Source organism: Leuciscus leuciscus, assembly GCF_965113295.1.
Source record: "Leuciscus leuciscus genome assembly, chromosome: 1".
Taxonomy (NCBI): domain Eukaryota; kingdom Metazoa; phylum Chordata; class Actinopteri; order Cypriniformes; family Leuciscidae; genus Leuciscus; species Leuciscus leuciscus.
Genome location: NC_138725.1, coordinates 33,759,405 through 33,775,766, shown reverse-complemented (window position 1 = coordinate 33,775,766; position 16,362 = coordinate 33,759,405). Strand labels below are relative to the sequence as shown.

At 37.2% G+C, this 16,362-nt stretch overlaps 2 long non-coding RNA genes across 2 annotated transcripts in view; one reads left to right on the top strand and one right to left on the bottom strand.

Moving 5' to 3' along the window:
* Positions 1–16,362, top strand: part of LOC309478235 — a 60,287-nt gene that overhangs the window by 41,818 nt on the left and 2,107 nt on the right. The window lies entirely within an intron of this gene.
* On the bottom strand, positions 9,901–11,675 carry LOC309478461. The gene is made up of 2 exons (XR_014198992.1): positions 11,241–11,675; positions 9,901–10,395 (listed from the first exon to the last, which is right to left on the bottom strand). It is a non-coding gene; the product is annotated as an uncharacterized lncRNA (long non-coding RNA).

Genomic DNA, 16,362 nt, shown 5'->3' with positions numbered 1-16,362 from the left:
GGATGTACGATTACTCCAGAGCACTCGTAGATCTACGAAGATTTTCAAGTGCTACTTAAGCTACGATGCTTTTGGGAAACAGACCATAATATTAAATCAGTCGTATGATCGTTTTTACGATCAACTTAGGCTTACGATGCTTTTGGGAAACGCAGCCCTGATCAGTTTTTCCCCTGCCAAAACAGGGATTGAAAAAAATTTCCTGTTTTAGGTGCTGATGCGGTGGTGACGCGTTCATGTAAGGGTGGCGCTGCCAATAAGCGCCTAAAAGCTGTCACAAAGAACCGGCAAAAGTAATGATTATGAATATGTAAAATATAGCAAGGACATTTTAATTGTTTATTAATGAACAAGTGTTTTCTAAAAATTACACATGCAGCAGTTTGTTTACTTTTTGAATTGTTCTGTTTAAAAGAAGACATTTCAAGCTTTCTATATTTCTCAGGTCTGTGAGGAGTTTCGGTTCATTTATGAGACGCGCTCCAGTTCACGCGCCGGCGCCTTCATTAATTAATACAAAACGAAATTCATTTTAAAGAAAGGCTTTGTGCTTTCTATGGAAGCTTGTTTCCGCCACTGAATAATAAATAAATAATAATAATTGTGACTTTTTATCTCACAATTGCGAGTTTATATCACGCAATTCTGACTTTATTTCTCAGAATTGCGAGATATAAACTCACAATTGTGAGAAATAAAGACAAAAGACGGACTTTTTTTTTTTACATCAGAATAGTTTATATCTCACAATTCTGACTTTATAACACGAAATTTCTACGAATATCATGCAATTCTTACTTTATATCTCCCAATTGCGACTTTATTACTTCATATCTCGCAATTCTGAGAAAAAAAAGTCACAATTCTGACTTGATATATCGCAATTGTGAGAAAAAAAGTCAGAATTGTGAGATAAAAAGTTGCAATTATTATTATTTATTTATTATTCAGTGGCGGAAACAAGCTTCCATAGCTTTCAGAGCGCTCACGTCCGTAACATTGTTTTTTCCTCATAAGTGCGAACATGAAAAATAAAATAAAATGAATATGTTATGTTCTGTGGAGAGTATCTGGTGGGTAGCCTAGTATTACTTTTGGTTTGCGCAGTGTAATTCACAGAATTACAAAAAAAATATTTTGCCACCTAAAAGTTAAAGATTTTTTGTGTCACGTCCACGGCATGTGTAGCCTATTTCCCTCATATTAAATATTAAACGCATGTGTAGACTGATATTTTTCTAATGTCTGGACTCCTTTATTAAGGGAGTATGTATATCTAAACAGTTGCAATATATTGGTATTAAATGCATTTTCTGAGAATTTATATTTCAAGTTTTTACTGCAAATGTCACGTCCTGTCCATAACGCTGGAATTGACATCACTTGATTACACATTGTATTACATTACATATTATGATATAGTGACCCATACAATGTGCCAAACATATTTTCCTTATCTTGTCGTTCAAGGCCAGGGCACTTTTTGTACAACCAACGTTGTGCTGAACTTGACAAAATTGATGCGGCGGCGGCCAGCAGCTCGTGAGTTTTTTTTTTTTTTTTTTTTAAGGCAGTTGAAGGTTCTGGAACTTTTGTGCGCTTCCACATCCCGCGCAACGGATCTCCCAGGAACATTCATTATATATTGCTGCGTACATTTATCCGTGTCTGAGTTTTGAGTAGTAGCCTAAGATGTGCATGGCATGCGCGAGCGGTGCGCGATCATGGTCGACTGACAACGAGATTAAGCAGCTGAACAAGAATACGGCCGTGTTCCGATTGTTCTCATCTCAGTTCCGCCGAGACAAAATAGACATGCCATTTAAAAAATCCTTCATTTATTGTCAGAAATATGTTTTCCAAAGCATCACTTTCATCAAATTTTATGTGACATAATTTCCATTAGGCAACTGACTGTAAACAGGCACATCAGGACACAAATGAGCAGGCTTATGTGCCGGGGCTGAGCCCCGGAGAGCCCCGGCCCAATTTAACCACTGTATATATATATATATATATATGTGATGCGATCTGGGAAAACCCGTCGGATGTCGCGCTGGGCCGTTTTCAGTAAATTCCAAAATAGTTTGAATGTCAGGTTTTTTTGTCCATTTTTTTTTCCATTAAATTATTATTCTATAACATAGTGTCTAGCTCTGAAATGTATTGTTGAAGAATGTCTTTCCAGTGGAATCGCATTCCGTAACCCGACTCCTCTTTCTAGAGGATAACACATTATGACCCTGCATGAAGCTGCAGCCAAAGCTTCTCTGCAAGAGATAACGGGAAGCGCAACGTGACAGACATTCCAACACACACATTAACGCACACACATACACTAACTTTGGACATTAAACTTAGAATATAAGCATGTAACTTTTCATATACTCCTGAGTGTTTTCCTAGGTTATATTCCCTTCGTGTATGACATTTATTTGAAGGAACGAACTGGTAAATGCTTCTATTCATGCATGTGATTGTAACTAGGTGTTCCTACAATCTTCATATGACAAGTTTCATATCTCTGTAAACCTCGCAATCTAACAGAGTCGGATTTCGATAGCAGAATACAATAATGTACATTGGTTTACACTTTTCATATTTCTGGAGCTGAACAGCTTACTCTCATCTCCTCATGAATAATTCGAGTGGGCGTTGTCTGACGAGACAAAGAACTTCTTCCCGCTCTGAAATCTCTGAAGGTGATTGGTTGTTCGCGCGAACAGAGGCGTCAACCTATCTTTTCCATAAAAGACCGACCCAGGAAATCTTCAATGAGCACTTTTACGAACCATCTTCGTCAGCGAGAAGATCCACATGGCTCCCTTTTAGGGAGCATCTCGGTGATCTCTCATCCTGAACTTTAGTTTCACTTTCTCCCTTTCATCCTCTCCCTCTCTCATCTGTTATTCCGTTTAGTCTTGTATTTGTCTTTACTGTTTGTATTGTTATATGCATACTCATGTAAATTGTAGAACTTGTATTCCTTAGTTCGATGTAGTAGCCTATTAGTCAAATTATTAAAGACCCATTATATCCTAGATTGTCTCTGTATAAGTGTTCATTTTACAAGTCAATGAAATGACGATCAAGTTACGCTTTACAAATGCGCTACTGTTAAGTAACCAACATTTTATAAGAACAAGAAAGTAATTTTCTTGGCCAGAAAATATAGCTTTCTTCGAATTATAAGAAAGAGATAATTTTGTTGAGAAGTTGATGGAATTGATTTTACGACCAGTTTGCGGGACAAACAACTGTTTAATTAATACATTAATTTCCCTTAAAATTATTCTGATTAATTGATCTGAAAGAGGGACATTTTGGTATATTAATGATTGAATTATAATTCATTGTAATTGAACATTGATGTATACGAATAAGTCTAAATTTCAGCTTCAATAATTTATTAATATTGTAAGAATATAGATGAATCAACCCGATTCACAATTTTGATTCCCTATAATCATTTGAGCTAAGTCATATTCCTTACAGAGATAATTAAAGGGATAGTTCACTTTGAAATTAAATTTTGGTATGTTTTAGCTTACCTCAAGGGCATCCAAGATGTAGGTGTCTTTTTTTCCGCAGTAGTTTCAATTTTGATGTTTTTAGGTCAAACGTTCTTGTCTGACAGTCATATAATGCAGGTCTATGGTTACTGTCTCAAAGAACATGCACAGAGTCCAAATTAAAACAATTCCCCATCGTAAGTACACATTGATGGCCTAAGACACGAAATGAGCGGTTTGTGTGAGAAAACGAGTCAGTATTTATATCGTTTAAACTTCTTTACACAACCACGTCAAAGTGATCTGAGGGCGCGCAAGATTTCTGGTGTGTCACTGACGTGTACGCAGACTGGTGCATAGATATATACAATAGATGCCGCCTTGGCTATGACAGTTGATTGATTGGAACGAATGCCATAGCCAAGGCGACATCTAGTGTAAACATCTATGTACCAGTCTGCGTACACGTCACACACCAGGAAGCGCGCGCGCCCTCAGATCGCTTTGACGTGGTTGTGTATAAGAGGTAAAAACTATATAAATACTGACTCGTTTTCTCACACAACCGCTCGTTTCGTGTCTTAGGCCATCAATGTGTACTTACGATGGGGAATTGTTTAATTTGGACGATGGGGAATTGTTTTAATTTGGACTCTGTGCATGCTCTTAGGGCGCTTTCACACTGGCAGTTTAGTGCGGACCAGGGCACGGTTCGCATGAAAAATCGGTAATATGAACGCTGTCATCGGACCCGGGTGCGCACTAGAGTACCGAACCCGAGACTACCTGGAGGAGGTGGTCTGAGCTCGGTTGCTCACGAACCGTGGCGCTGTTCGCGTTAATGTGCAAGCAACACGGACTCGGGTGCGCGCTTGTTCAGGAAGTATAGTATCCCGCGCATGCGTATCACTGTCGATATCATTGTTTCCTCACACACGACAACCTAAAAATATCAAAATTGACACTACTACGGAAAAAAAGACACCTACATCTTGGATCCCCTTGAGGTGAGCTAAAACATACCAAAATTTAATTTCAAAGTGAACTATCCCTTTAAGTGATTAATTTAGTGATGATTGATCATTATTAAAGACACCTGATGTTAACAAGCAGAATCACTGAAGGAGAAAATCTCAAATTGTAAGCCACCGTTATGGTGATGGGTGTTTGCATTAGTTGGGCTCTTGACCCTAATATTATTAACTTTAGATTTTGTTTGGCTGCTGTATCTGAGTTATAACTGCCAGATGAACAAAGAAAAAAAGTGATCTGATGGTGTTGGTTATATTATGACAATCATCATTTGAACTTTATGTTTGATTTATGTTGTTGTTTACAGCATAACTGTGATTCTGCATAAATATCCAGAATTTTAGATATAATATAAAGGATTTCTTAACCCCCTGAGGTCAGCGGTCTCGCCGGCGATACCAGCTCTCTTTTTTTTTTATCAGTGTAAAAGAAACTCATAAATACTCTGTTGACTTTGATTTTCCAAAGGAGTTTCATACATCAATCGATTCTGTTAAATGTGTATTATTTTTGTGTATACTCACAATAAAAACAAAGTGTTGTGCTTTTTGCCAAATAAAGAAAAATAAACATGATGCGAGTTCTGCTTTCTCTCTGTCAGTGAAGTCCATTCTGAAACGCGTCCGAAAATGAACAATAACTCAGCGAATACTCAGTCAAACAGGCATACAGACACACAGGCATGAAGCTTGAATTCTCTTCTTTTAAATGAAGTAATTTATATAAAAAACAAATATTCTCATCTTGTGAAATCTGTATTAAAAGAGAGCGATTCCAGTCGAGCTCATTACAGCTGATTCAAATGTAATGTTACCCCGCCCACGGAGAGCGCGTGCTATTCAAAGGCAAATGTCTGAGGCAATCCACGGCGCAATCCTGTGAACGCCCCCATATCAGCTCGAGAAAACACAAGTTTATTCAGATCATTACTTGTTTACACCGTCTCGCAGCGCTGTGAGGAATAATAATAAAGGAAAATGTCCCTCAGAAGTGCGGGTATTTCGAGGAGCAAGGATCAGACTGAGCCGAGGAATACAGTAGCCTAGTAAGTTTTTTTCCCTTCTCACGTGAATCGGGTTTCTGTTTATGAATGAATGAACGGCAGAGATGCGCGCTGTTTACCACAGCTCGCAAAAGACAGTTTAAATTTAAATCGCGTGTGTGTGAATGAATGATGATGTTTTAGCAAACTGTATTGCTATACTGAGATGAGTAAAAATCGACTGAAATATGTTGAAATAAAATGTAGGCTATTTGTATAAGCAACGTATTAAACTGCAAATTAACATTTATATGCCCTAATATTTCATAAGAACAACGTTACAGTCAGGCGAAATATGAAAGACAACATTTTGTTGACTAGATTTGGGTACAGTTTTTACTGTAGAATATACTGTAAGATTACACTTGAATTGTTGTTGTAATTGTAACCTTTTTAATAAAAAATATATATTTACAAGGTAGATGTAAACAAACTATTAAAAGGTAAATATAATTTTTTTCTTTAAATAATTTGTATTGTGTTTTATTAGTAACAAATTTGGGGAGAGGATAAATATTCCAAAAGTGAAAATACAGTATGAGAATTAACTGCACAATTACTAGACATGTTTACCTGGGATATTATACAATTTGCAAGCACAATTTGTGGAAAAAACCCCCCAAAAAATGTATATAAAATATTTGTGTATAAATATATACATATATATACATACACATATATATATGCATACACACACACACATATATATATACATATATATATATATATATATATGTGATGCGATCTGGGAAAACCCACCACATGGTGAAATTTTACCTATTACAGGTTTTGATATCATATGGAAGCTGGTATCAAGCCCTTTCCAAATCTGTTTTTATTTTTATCATAGCTTGTTGGTAGCAAAAGTTATGTTTATCTGAAGTCGGCCGATCGCTATGATTTTCTGGAACGGAATTTTGAGAAAAACAGGTTTAATTAACGGTCACCGTCGGGACGCTTGTCCTCCATCTCGCGATTGTTACAAAACTGCGTGACGTTATAGTTTAAACAGGATTGGCGCGAAATGCGCACTAATACACATTCACTGTACATGTTATGTGGTTAAACTATCTTTGTAGTGTTAGAGACGGACAGGTGTATGGGATATACGGCGATTGTTTGTTTTTTTCACCTCTGCCGGGCATTAGATAAAATGGTCGCATAGAATGCATTAGAGAAAGAGAGTATTTTCAGCTTGACACTATAAATCGCTGTTTTTCTGCACTAAACAAGGGAATTTTGCCAAGATATTTTCAGAGATAAGAGAAAACCCAGATAGCAACATTGTTTCGGCCCGGATCCGGCCCACATCTGGCACTTGTGGAATGCGGATCTGGCCCACATGCAGCGTGGAATGACGGCCCTTGGGTGGCCCACTCCTGTTGGCCAGATCTGGGCCACAAGCAGGCCATAGCAATGCCACATCTCAGCCAAGAGCAAAGAAATAAACCAGAACTGGACCTTATCTGAGCCACAAAATCTGTGTATATTAAATATGGAGTAATCTCAGCCTTAATAAGCCTGTTAACAAGCAGAATCACTGAAAAAAAGAAGAGAACAGAAAAAGAGACGAGCAGAAACACAAGAACTATAACTGACTTCAGCCACAGTCTTGGATGAAATCGACTGAAGAGAAAAGAAGACATTAAATCTGTGAAGATCTCAGCAGAGGAGGATTAAACAACTCCACAAACAGCATTACCAGCTTCACTTATTACTAACCAGACTGACTTTATTTCTGTCAGACGTCTACAGAAGTTTTTATTGAGAATTAACAGAGGTTTAACTCTGTTTCATTTGAAGTCACCATAAGAGTGACTAGTGTTTCCATTAGTTGGGCTCTTAACTCTTAGTATATCTTAACTCTTGACTTTTTTGGCCGCTGTGACAGTGTGTTTGTCAAACACATTTACAGCAGCAAAGAAAGCTAAAGTGAAATGAGATCAGGTGATGATGGTTACCTGTTGATGATTTTATAATCATCATGAAATAACCTTTCACTGATGTCTTTGGAATCTAACAATTGTGTTGATCCATTAATATTTTCACATCACAAATCCTGTGTTTCTGCAGCATGAGATCTAGCAATATTATAACTGTCAGTTTAAAGCTTTTAACAAACATGAGATAAAAAATTTAACTTATGCTGACACACACAGATATCAACAATCAGCGTATGAATCTCAACAATGGTGACAATCACAAATATTTAGATAAAAATAATTCACATCACTGAAAAGCTACTAATTCACAACAAAAACAACAGCAAAAAATAAAAGCAAATATTTAGAAGCAAACAAAATTATAGGACAATTCAGCTGCATAATTTATTCATGTTGCAATGCATGCTGGGAGTTTTTTACTATGCTGGTACCCAGCATGCATTGCAGCAAAGTACTTTTGATTGTCACCATTGTTGAGATTCATACGCTGATTGTTGATGTCTGTGTGCATCATATTAAACTGACTTTTTCGTGCTCATGTTTGATAAAGTCTTCTAACTTATTGATATTATATTGTTGAATCTCATGCTGCAGAAACACAGAGTTTGTGATGTGACATTATTAATGGATCAACACAATTGTTACATTCCAAAGACATCAGTGAAAAAGGTTATTTCATGATGATTATAAAATCATCAACAGGTAACCATCATCTGATCTCGTTTCACTTTAGCTTTCTTTGCTACTGCAAATGTGTTTAACAAACACACTGTCACAGCAGCCAAATGAGATATAAGATATATTAAGAGTCAAGAGCCCAACTAATGGAAACACTAGTCACTCTTATGGTGACTTTAAATGAAACACATTAGAGTTAAACCCATTAATTCTCAATAAAACTTTTGTAGACGTCTGACAGAAATAAAGTCAGTCTGGTTAGTAATAAGTGAAGCTGGTAATGCTGTTTGTGGAGTTGTTTAATCCTCCTCTGCTGAGATCTTCACAGATTTAATGTCTTCTTTTCTCTTCAGTTGATTTCATCTAAGACTGTGTCTGAAGTCAGTTGTAGTTCTTGTGTTTCTGCTCGTCTCTTTTTCTGTTCTCTTCTTTCCTTCAGTGATTCTGCTTGTTAACAGGCTTATTAAGGCTGAGATGACTCCATATTTAATATACACAGATTTTGTGGCTCAGATAAGGTCCAGTTCTGGTTTATTTCTTTGCTCTTGGCTGACATGTGGCATTGCTATGGCCTGCTTGTGGCCCAGATCTGGCAAATAGGAGTGGGCCACCCAAGGGTCGTCATTCCACGCTGCATGTGGGCCAGATCCGCATTCCACAAGTGCCAGATGTGGGCCGGATCCGGGCCGAAACAATGTTGCTATCTGGGGTGCGAGAGGACAGCTACTATCCTGATCATTCATTTTGATACAGTAAACAGCTATGGAGCCAGAATTGGCTATTGTCATTCATTTTTATGTTTTATATTTTACTTGAGGACATGGTGAGGATGTTTTAGCCCCGGCGCTGCCAGGTCATGTATTTTCGGTTTAGCCCTGTTTGAATACAAAACCCAATTGAATATAAAAAGTCCAGTATTTCTCGCGCTCGTCATTGGCAGCTGTCACAGTTGCCAGGCGACAAGAACAGTCCTTCGTAGGCTAGACCGGTCCGAGCGCGTCAGATGCGCCCTTTGATATGGGACGCTGCTGTAGTGAGCAACAATTTGTTAATATTGTGACTAATTTTGTTACTTTAATTTTCGGAACTGCATATTTCGTTAAGTATTCACTTACAAATGTGAAGTAACCTACTGAAGTACTTTTTTCCTCACATCACAATATGATTACATTAAACTACACAAAAGTAGCTATATAATGTAACAACCAGATATTACTGTATATTGAAAATATACAGAAGTAAAATGCAACATATACGCAGTAATGCAGTAGTAGCCTAATATAAATGCAGTAGTTATTAAAAGTACTTTTTTCAGAAAGCCGTCGATTGAATCAGCCCTGCAAACCTGTTGGTTGACAACTTAGTGGATAGTGGAAATATGCACTCAAACGCTCTGGAGACAATCCCAGATGATGTCCCACCAGCAGGAGGCCTTACCAGGGGCAGCCCATCCCGGTCCAGCAGCTCAGCTCAATAGAGTCTACATCATTTTTTTCTTATTTAAGTATTGTAAAATTAAATGTTTATGTTGATTTTGATATGTTTAACGTATTTTGTAAATAGTTGGAAAAAGTGCTTTAATGTAGCCTATAGAACAAATGATTTTCATTTACCAATTTTATTTGAAAAAATTAAAAGGTATAGAATTTGTTTCATGCAGAAAGTATTACTGTCATTACAAAAATAAACAATGTCCAGAACAATTCATTCTCTTTTATTTACACAATTAAAGTAGCATAAAAATAAATGTACATAATTTTTCTTTAAAAAAATAAAAGTGAAAAAAGTTAAACAAGAATATGTAGAACATTTTTCAATCATTCTCTCAAGAAGAGAAAACAGCCTGTCCATCCTCTCCCTTCTTTCCTGTGCACTCCTCGCCTCTGCCTCCCTCTGTAGTTGCATTTCTTCTCTGATCAAGTTCAAAAACCCGTCCTGTCTCGCCGCCTTCGTGCTGGTGCTCCTGCTGGTGCTACTGGTGGTGCTGGTGCTGCTGCCCCTGGCTCCTCCACACCGTGGGCACCCACTACTGAACTCGGCCCTGGTGTGTCCTCAGGGATTGAGGCGATGAAGACAGGGGGGTTGGTGCATTGCCTCTGTCCCAAAACCTCATCCATGAGGACAAACCAGGGCCAAGTTTCAGCAGTGGGTTTCCCACTCACACTCCTGTCCCAGGACACTTGCAATCCTAAAGGCAGAGCAAATGAACCATGGCTTGTTAACAACAACAGAACAATACATTTCAGCAAAGATGTGTGTATTACTTTTCATATATATATATATATATATATATATATATATATATATATATATATATGAAGAGTTCAGATGCAAAAGCCTCTAAATGCCATCTGAAATTTTCGTATAGAATGATCATTTTTATCAAGCTCGTATATTTAAATTCAATAATTTCACTTAAATGGCAATGAAGATTACCTATTAATTGTCATTTAAGTGAAATTACTGAACTTAAATACACAAGCTTGATAAAAATGATCATTCTATAAGAAAATTTCAGATGGCATTTAGAGGCTTTTGCATCTGAACTCTTCATATATATATATATATATATATATATATAAACCCATTTTTTCCTGAATTGTTCTAAAAAAGCAGAAAAGGGTACTTAACACAGAGGAGCAATCTTAAGTGCATTGTTAACACTGCAAAATATGACACATCAAGACATGCATACAAAATACTTAAGAAATCATATTTCTGTATACTAAAATTTGGTTAAAACCAAATAGCATGACAGCACTACAAAAACACATAAAAGTGAAACCCCATTGCCTTATCTACTGCTTTCCTTATTGTTTTGGGCTTTATTGGGTGAGTGACATTTCTTATAATACACAAGTGCAAATACTACAAATAGGTCGTTAAACTAATAACGTTATTACCACAAGTTTTGCCTAAAACTACATGATAAATGTAGCCACGCAATGGTGACGAAGGAGTTAAGAAGAAGTTTATAAGAAATTTAACTCTGGTTTCGCTAGCTATTTGAGTAAATTAAAACATAATACTTACATTTAAATGTGAATTTGCTGTCCACCACCGATCTCTAGTCTCGGCCGCCTTTAAAAATAAGTAAATAAATGCTGTCGTCAACGGCGCGCAATGACTTATGGGGTAGAATAGGTCGCTAAGTGTCCATTTATGTATCCTTCTTTTCACGGGGAAACGAAGGGTGCATTTGGCGTCGCTTTTGAATCAGGGAAGCCTTCGTCGCGGCGCGATGACGCAACCGGCCTTCAAATACGGACTTCGGAGGATGCAGAACTGAATTGGGACAGCCTTCATCGAGCCGCGGTGACGCAATCGGCCTTCAAATGCGACCTTCCAAGGATGCAGCCTTTGAATTGGGACGTCCTTCGTCGCGCCGCGGTGACGCAATCGGCCTTCAAATACGGCCATCCGGCCTTCAAATACGGCCTTCGGAGGATGCAGCCTTCACTTTGGGACACAGCTTACAGACGGTAGTAAACTGAACAGATCATTCTGATTCGCGAACCGATTTAGACAGATCTGCCGACTTGTTTCATGAAGTCTTTGAACAGAATCGACTCAAAAGAGTGATTCATTTGTGAATTGAGCATCGCTCAAGCCCAGAAAAAAGATACAGTGCGCTTGGAATAAACGCATAACAACACATATTGCATTAAAATAAAGTTAAGAGAGGAACGTTGCCCAACGTAACGAAGTAAAAGTAGGCTACATTTTTTTCATTAGAAATGTACTCGAGTTAAAGTAAAAGTACCCACATTCAAATCTACAATTTTTCCAAAAAAATACTCAAGTAAATGTAACGAAGTAAATGTACTTCGTTACTACCCATCAGTGAGACACACAAAACGCCAGCAAAATAGCTCAAAAAGGGAAATATATAATTAATCATGAAAAGTTATAATTGTGTATACATGTATAAAATATTTAGATCAGCTTTCAGAATTAATTGTAGCAGAATTAATTTTAGCAAAAGCAAAAACAATCTCTGGCACTTTAATTTCCTATTATCACTGTAAAGCGGCTTTGAAACAATCTATATTGTTAAAAGCGCTATATAAATGAAGGTGACTTGACTTATACCTGTTTATTTATTTGTTTGGTTGTTTACTTATTTTCTTTTCACCCTGTATGTATCATAAACATAAATAAATCATACAAAAAAGAAAACCCATATTCAGTGACCATAACTCGTTATTCAGCTAGAAAAAATTATTCTAGAGAGGAGCATTTTGATAATTATATGCACCACATTACATATTCATTATAATTTTCAATGTTCAATATTTGATGCATGTTTGAATAAAATCAGTAAACAGTTTTTTTGACAGCCACCATAGAAATATGATTATGTAATTGTAAAGTTAGTATAACTTTATTATTATTATTTTTTAAAAACATCCTTGAATGTAATTTAAGTGTTTGTATACACATCAGTAAATTTTAACCTTCAATATTATATTAATGTAGTACAAACTGACTCCCATGTGTAGTTTACAGCATTATTTGAGAGATTTTCTTTCCTTGAGAACATTTGCCATGTACTTTATCTAATATAGTATATCCAAAACAATCGATATCGAATCGTGGCAATACTCAGCAAACTATATTGAGAAATGTCAAAATGTTTGGTAACATGGTTGCAAAAAATGTGAGCCAGTTATAAATGTAAAATAAAACATTAAAATATTTAGTTGGACCTGATGTTGACAATCAATATAACAGTTCCTCAAACCTCCCTTTACTGACCATTTGTGGTTAACTAACAAGAAAGAAAATATTCTTCTATTTCATAGTTTACCCGTTTATCTAAATGTCAAGAAGTGCTTGAATGTTTCTACCATGAATGTTCTTCAGCATCATGAATGAATGAAGAATAAACACCAACCTCTTTGTTCTTCAGGATCTTCAGTGTGTTTCATTCTGCAGGGTTCTGGATCACTCATGTTCTCACTGTCCTCTTTAATAAACTCAGTCTTTGCAGATTTCAGCTCTTCCTGATGCTCGTCTTCACTTGTAGACTGATGGGAATATTCCAGCATTTATAGGAGAATTACAGTAGGAGGAGCTTCACTGATGATGTGATTGCTGTGGGAGGAGCTTCACTGATGATGTGATTGATGTGGGAGGGGCTTCACTGATGATGAATTTCACTGTAGGAGGAGCTGAAAATCAAAGTTATCAGTTACTGAGTTTGTTTTAATACTAAATGACATATCTAAGCATTTATGTCTGTATCTCTATATAGAAACCAACCAAGCGTGCCGCACAAGCCCTGAAAAGTGAAGCCAAAACGTCTCAATCGCCCCCCGGTGACTGGTCCTAGAATAGGTCATAAGCCCCGCCTCCCTGTGTTATTCAACGGGACTTGAGACCAACTAAACAATTTAATTACACTTAATATCTTTTTTCCGAAGGTGGTTTCTGTCATTTACTGTAGTTTTTTTATCACGCTGATGTAAATTCAAGTGTTCGTTTTTAAAATAAGTTTGTTTTTAGTTAGTTATTTGATGCTATAAAAACGGTGATGTGACGTCATGATTGACAGCTGTGGTTGACAGGTTCTCTGAGCGAAGTAGTCACTGAAGCACCAACAGACTTTCGGGATCTTCGGAGGACTGAGGAGATTGGAGCTTTAAACTTAATATCTAAATTTCTATAATTAATTATTTCACACCGAGAGTGAGGGCGGGGCCTTGATTTCGCGGCTTTACTTCCTGCTCACTACTGCGCAGGTCTGGTCCCGAGATCGCTACTGCGCAGACTCAAGTTCCAAGATGTCAGCGCAATATCGGGACACTGGCGGCTTCACTTCTCACCAATGGAAGAGAGCGAAGGGGTGTCGTCCATATTTTTTTACAGTCTATGAAACCAACAATTATCCTCAGTCTTTTGACACCAATAAAATTAGCTTTAAGTGTCAATTTACAGGAGATTTAAATGAGGTGAAAACATTGTTTTACGGTGTGTACTTTACTCTTAACACCTTTTACCTATTTATTTATTATTCTCAGGTAAGGTAAAGAAAGTCAAATCTGACCTAAACCATAAGCATTCAAAAGGTAGGCTACTTACAATTTGGTCAGAAGACTCCTCTGTGGTATGTTCTCATTAAAAGTCTTCCAGCATCATAAATCTAAGTCTCAGTAGGCAGATTTTGTAATCAATTAAATTTCTTTTAATTGGTTACTTTTCTTTTTATAATAAACAAAAATATAAAGGCAAATAAAACTTCATCGTTTAAGTATAAAATACAATAATCACGTTTTGAATAAAAAGTGTAGTAAGCTCTGGGCTTCGTATCTTCTGCTTGGGGTTTCTTGTCCTCAGCTCTGGGCTTCAGTATCAGTATCCCAAGAGGCAATGAGTTCATCAGTCTTTTATACTCCTGTTGTTTAACCCTCAAAGACCGATACAGCCGCCGGCGGCATAAAATAACTAACGTTCTAAAATGTTTAATAACTTTTGATTCACTAATCCAATCCGTATGCTTTAAAATGCACCGTAAACATGAGATTCTCAGCTTTCCCGTGTTACCACGGTTGTCCGTATTGGTCATTCAGTGGCTCCGTAGTGCCGGTGATTGCGTCATCAAAATCTGCAGCAGTGATTCGTCAAGGAAAAACATGTGGTTTCTTTCTCTGAGCCAAACAGGAACGATAGTTGATGCTTAGTCCCACCCCCATGCCCAGATTCGTCCAAACGGTCATCAACTCAACCAATAAACATAGTGATTGGTGTTTTTAACAAACGCAATACATTGAAACGAAATGCATTGAAAACTAACAGATGCAAAGTTTTTGACCATAGCGCAAAACATGAAAGAGCACAAAACACAAAAGAGAATGAGTAAATAAATAAATATATAAAACATTTATTTTTGTGAATGGATGCAGCACTATCGCCAATAGAAATGGACAACTTTAAAGGCGATTTTCTTAAGGTTTCGATTTTTCTGTACCCTCATATTCCAGATTTTCAAATAGTTGTATCTCGGCCAAATATTGTCCTATCCTAACAAACCATACATCAATGGGAAGATTTTGTATTCAGCTTTCAGATGATATATAAATCTCAATTTTAAGAAAAAATACGCATAGCCTAAGACTGGTTTTGTGGTCCAGGGTCACAGTAAGTCAAAACAGCAGTAGGCCTAGTACACATCGGAGGCAGGGGGGCAGGGTTTCATATTATTTTGAAGTTTCCCTGGGCGCCGCCATTGGCTAGCGGACCATCACCTGCTGTTAGCATCCCATTGACTCCCATTCATTTTGGCGTCACTTTGACAGCAAATAACTTTACATCTGAGGCGTTTAAAGACTCCATTTGTCCATTATTTATTTCTAAAGAAACACGAAAATGTATAAAAGGCTCCATTACCTTGTATCTTACGTTATGGCCCCGTAGAAGCAGTTTTTGTAAAAGTAAGCTAACGATTGCGTCATAACACGCGACTCTCTGTCGCACAGTAGAGAGATTACCGTATGGACAGGAGGAGAAGCTTGCGCCCAATCGGGGGGACGTGGAGGCAAAATGACAAAGTAATTAATCAGAATACTTAGCAAAAGTTTCTCCTGCTTCTAGCTCATAGACACCTCCTACTCACACTCTCCGTCTCTGCAAGTTTCGGAAGGGAATGATTCAGATTTCTCTTGGTACAGCTACTAGGCTAGTAGAAAGACGGGTTGCTCACGTCACATCTACATCGTCAAGCTCAGTTTGAGTCTGCGCAGTACTCTCGACCATCAGGAAGTGAGTGCTTCTAATTGACTTCACTTGTCTCCATTGAATCCAATGGGGTCGCTGTGTCCAGTTTATATACTGTCTATGATCGGAGGATGTGTTAGAATTGAAACCTTAGGACTGTCGTCACGCAATCCAGTTTGGTTATCATATTATGTAACGTACATAGTTTGAGAAGATTTGTCTCATTTGCACTGTTTATTTATCTATTTGTATTTAGTTTGTGAAGATTATTTGCACTATTTGTTTATTAGCACTCAGTATATTACCCTCAATGAACCATTTCTTCATTTGCACTGTTTATTTCTTTTTGTATTTAGTTTGTGAAAATTATTTGAACCATTTTGTTCATTTACACTCTAAATTTTGTATTGTTAGTATTTATATTGCACTTTGTCATTAC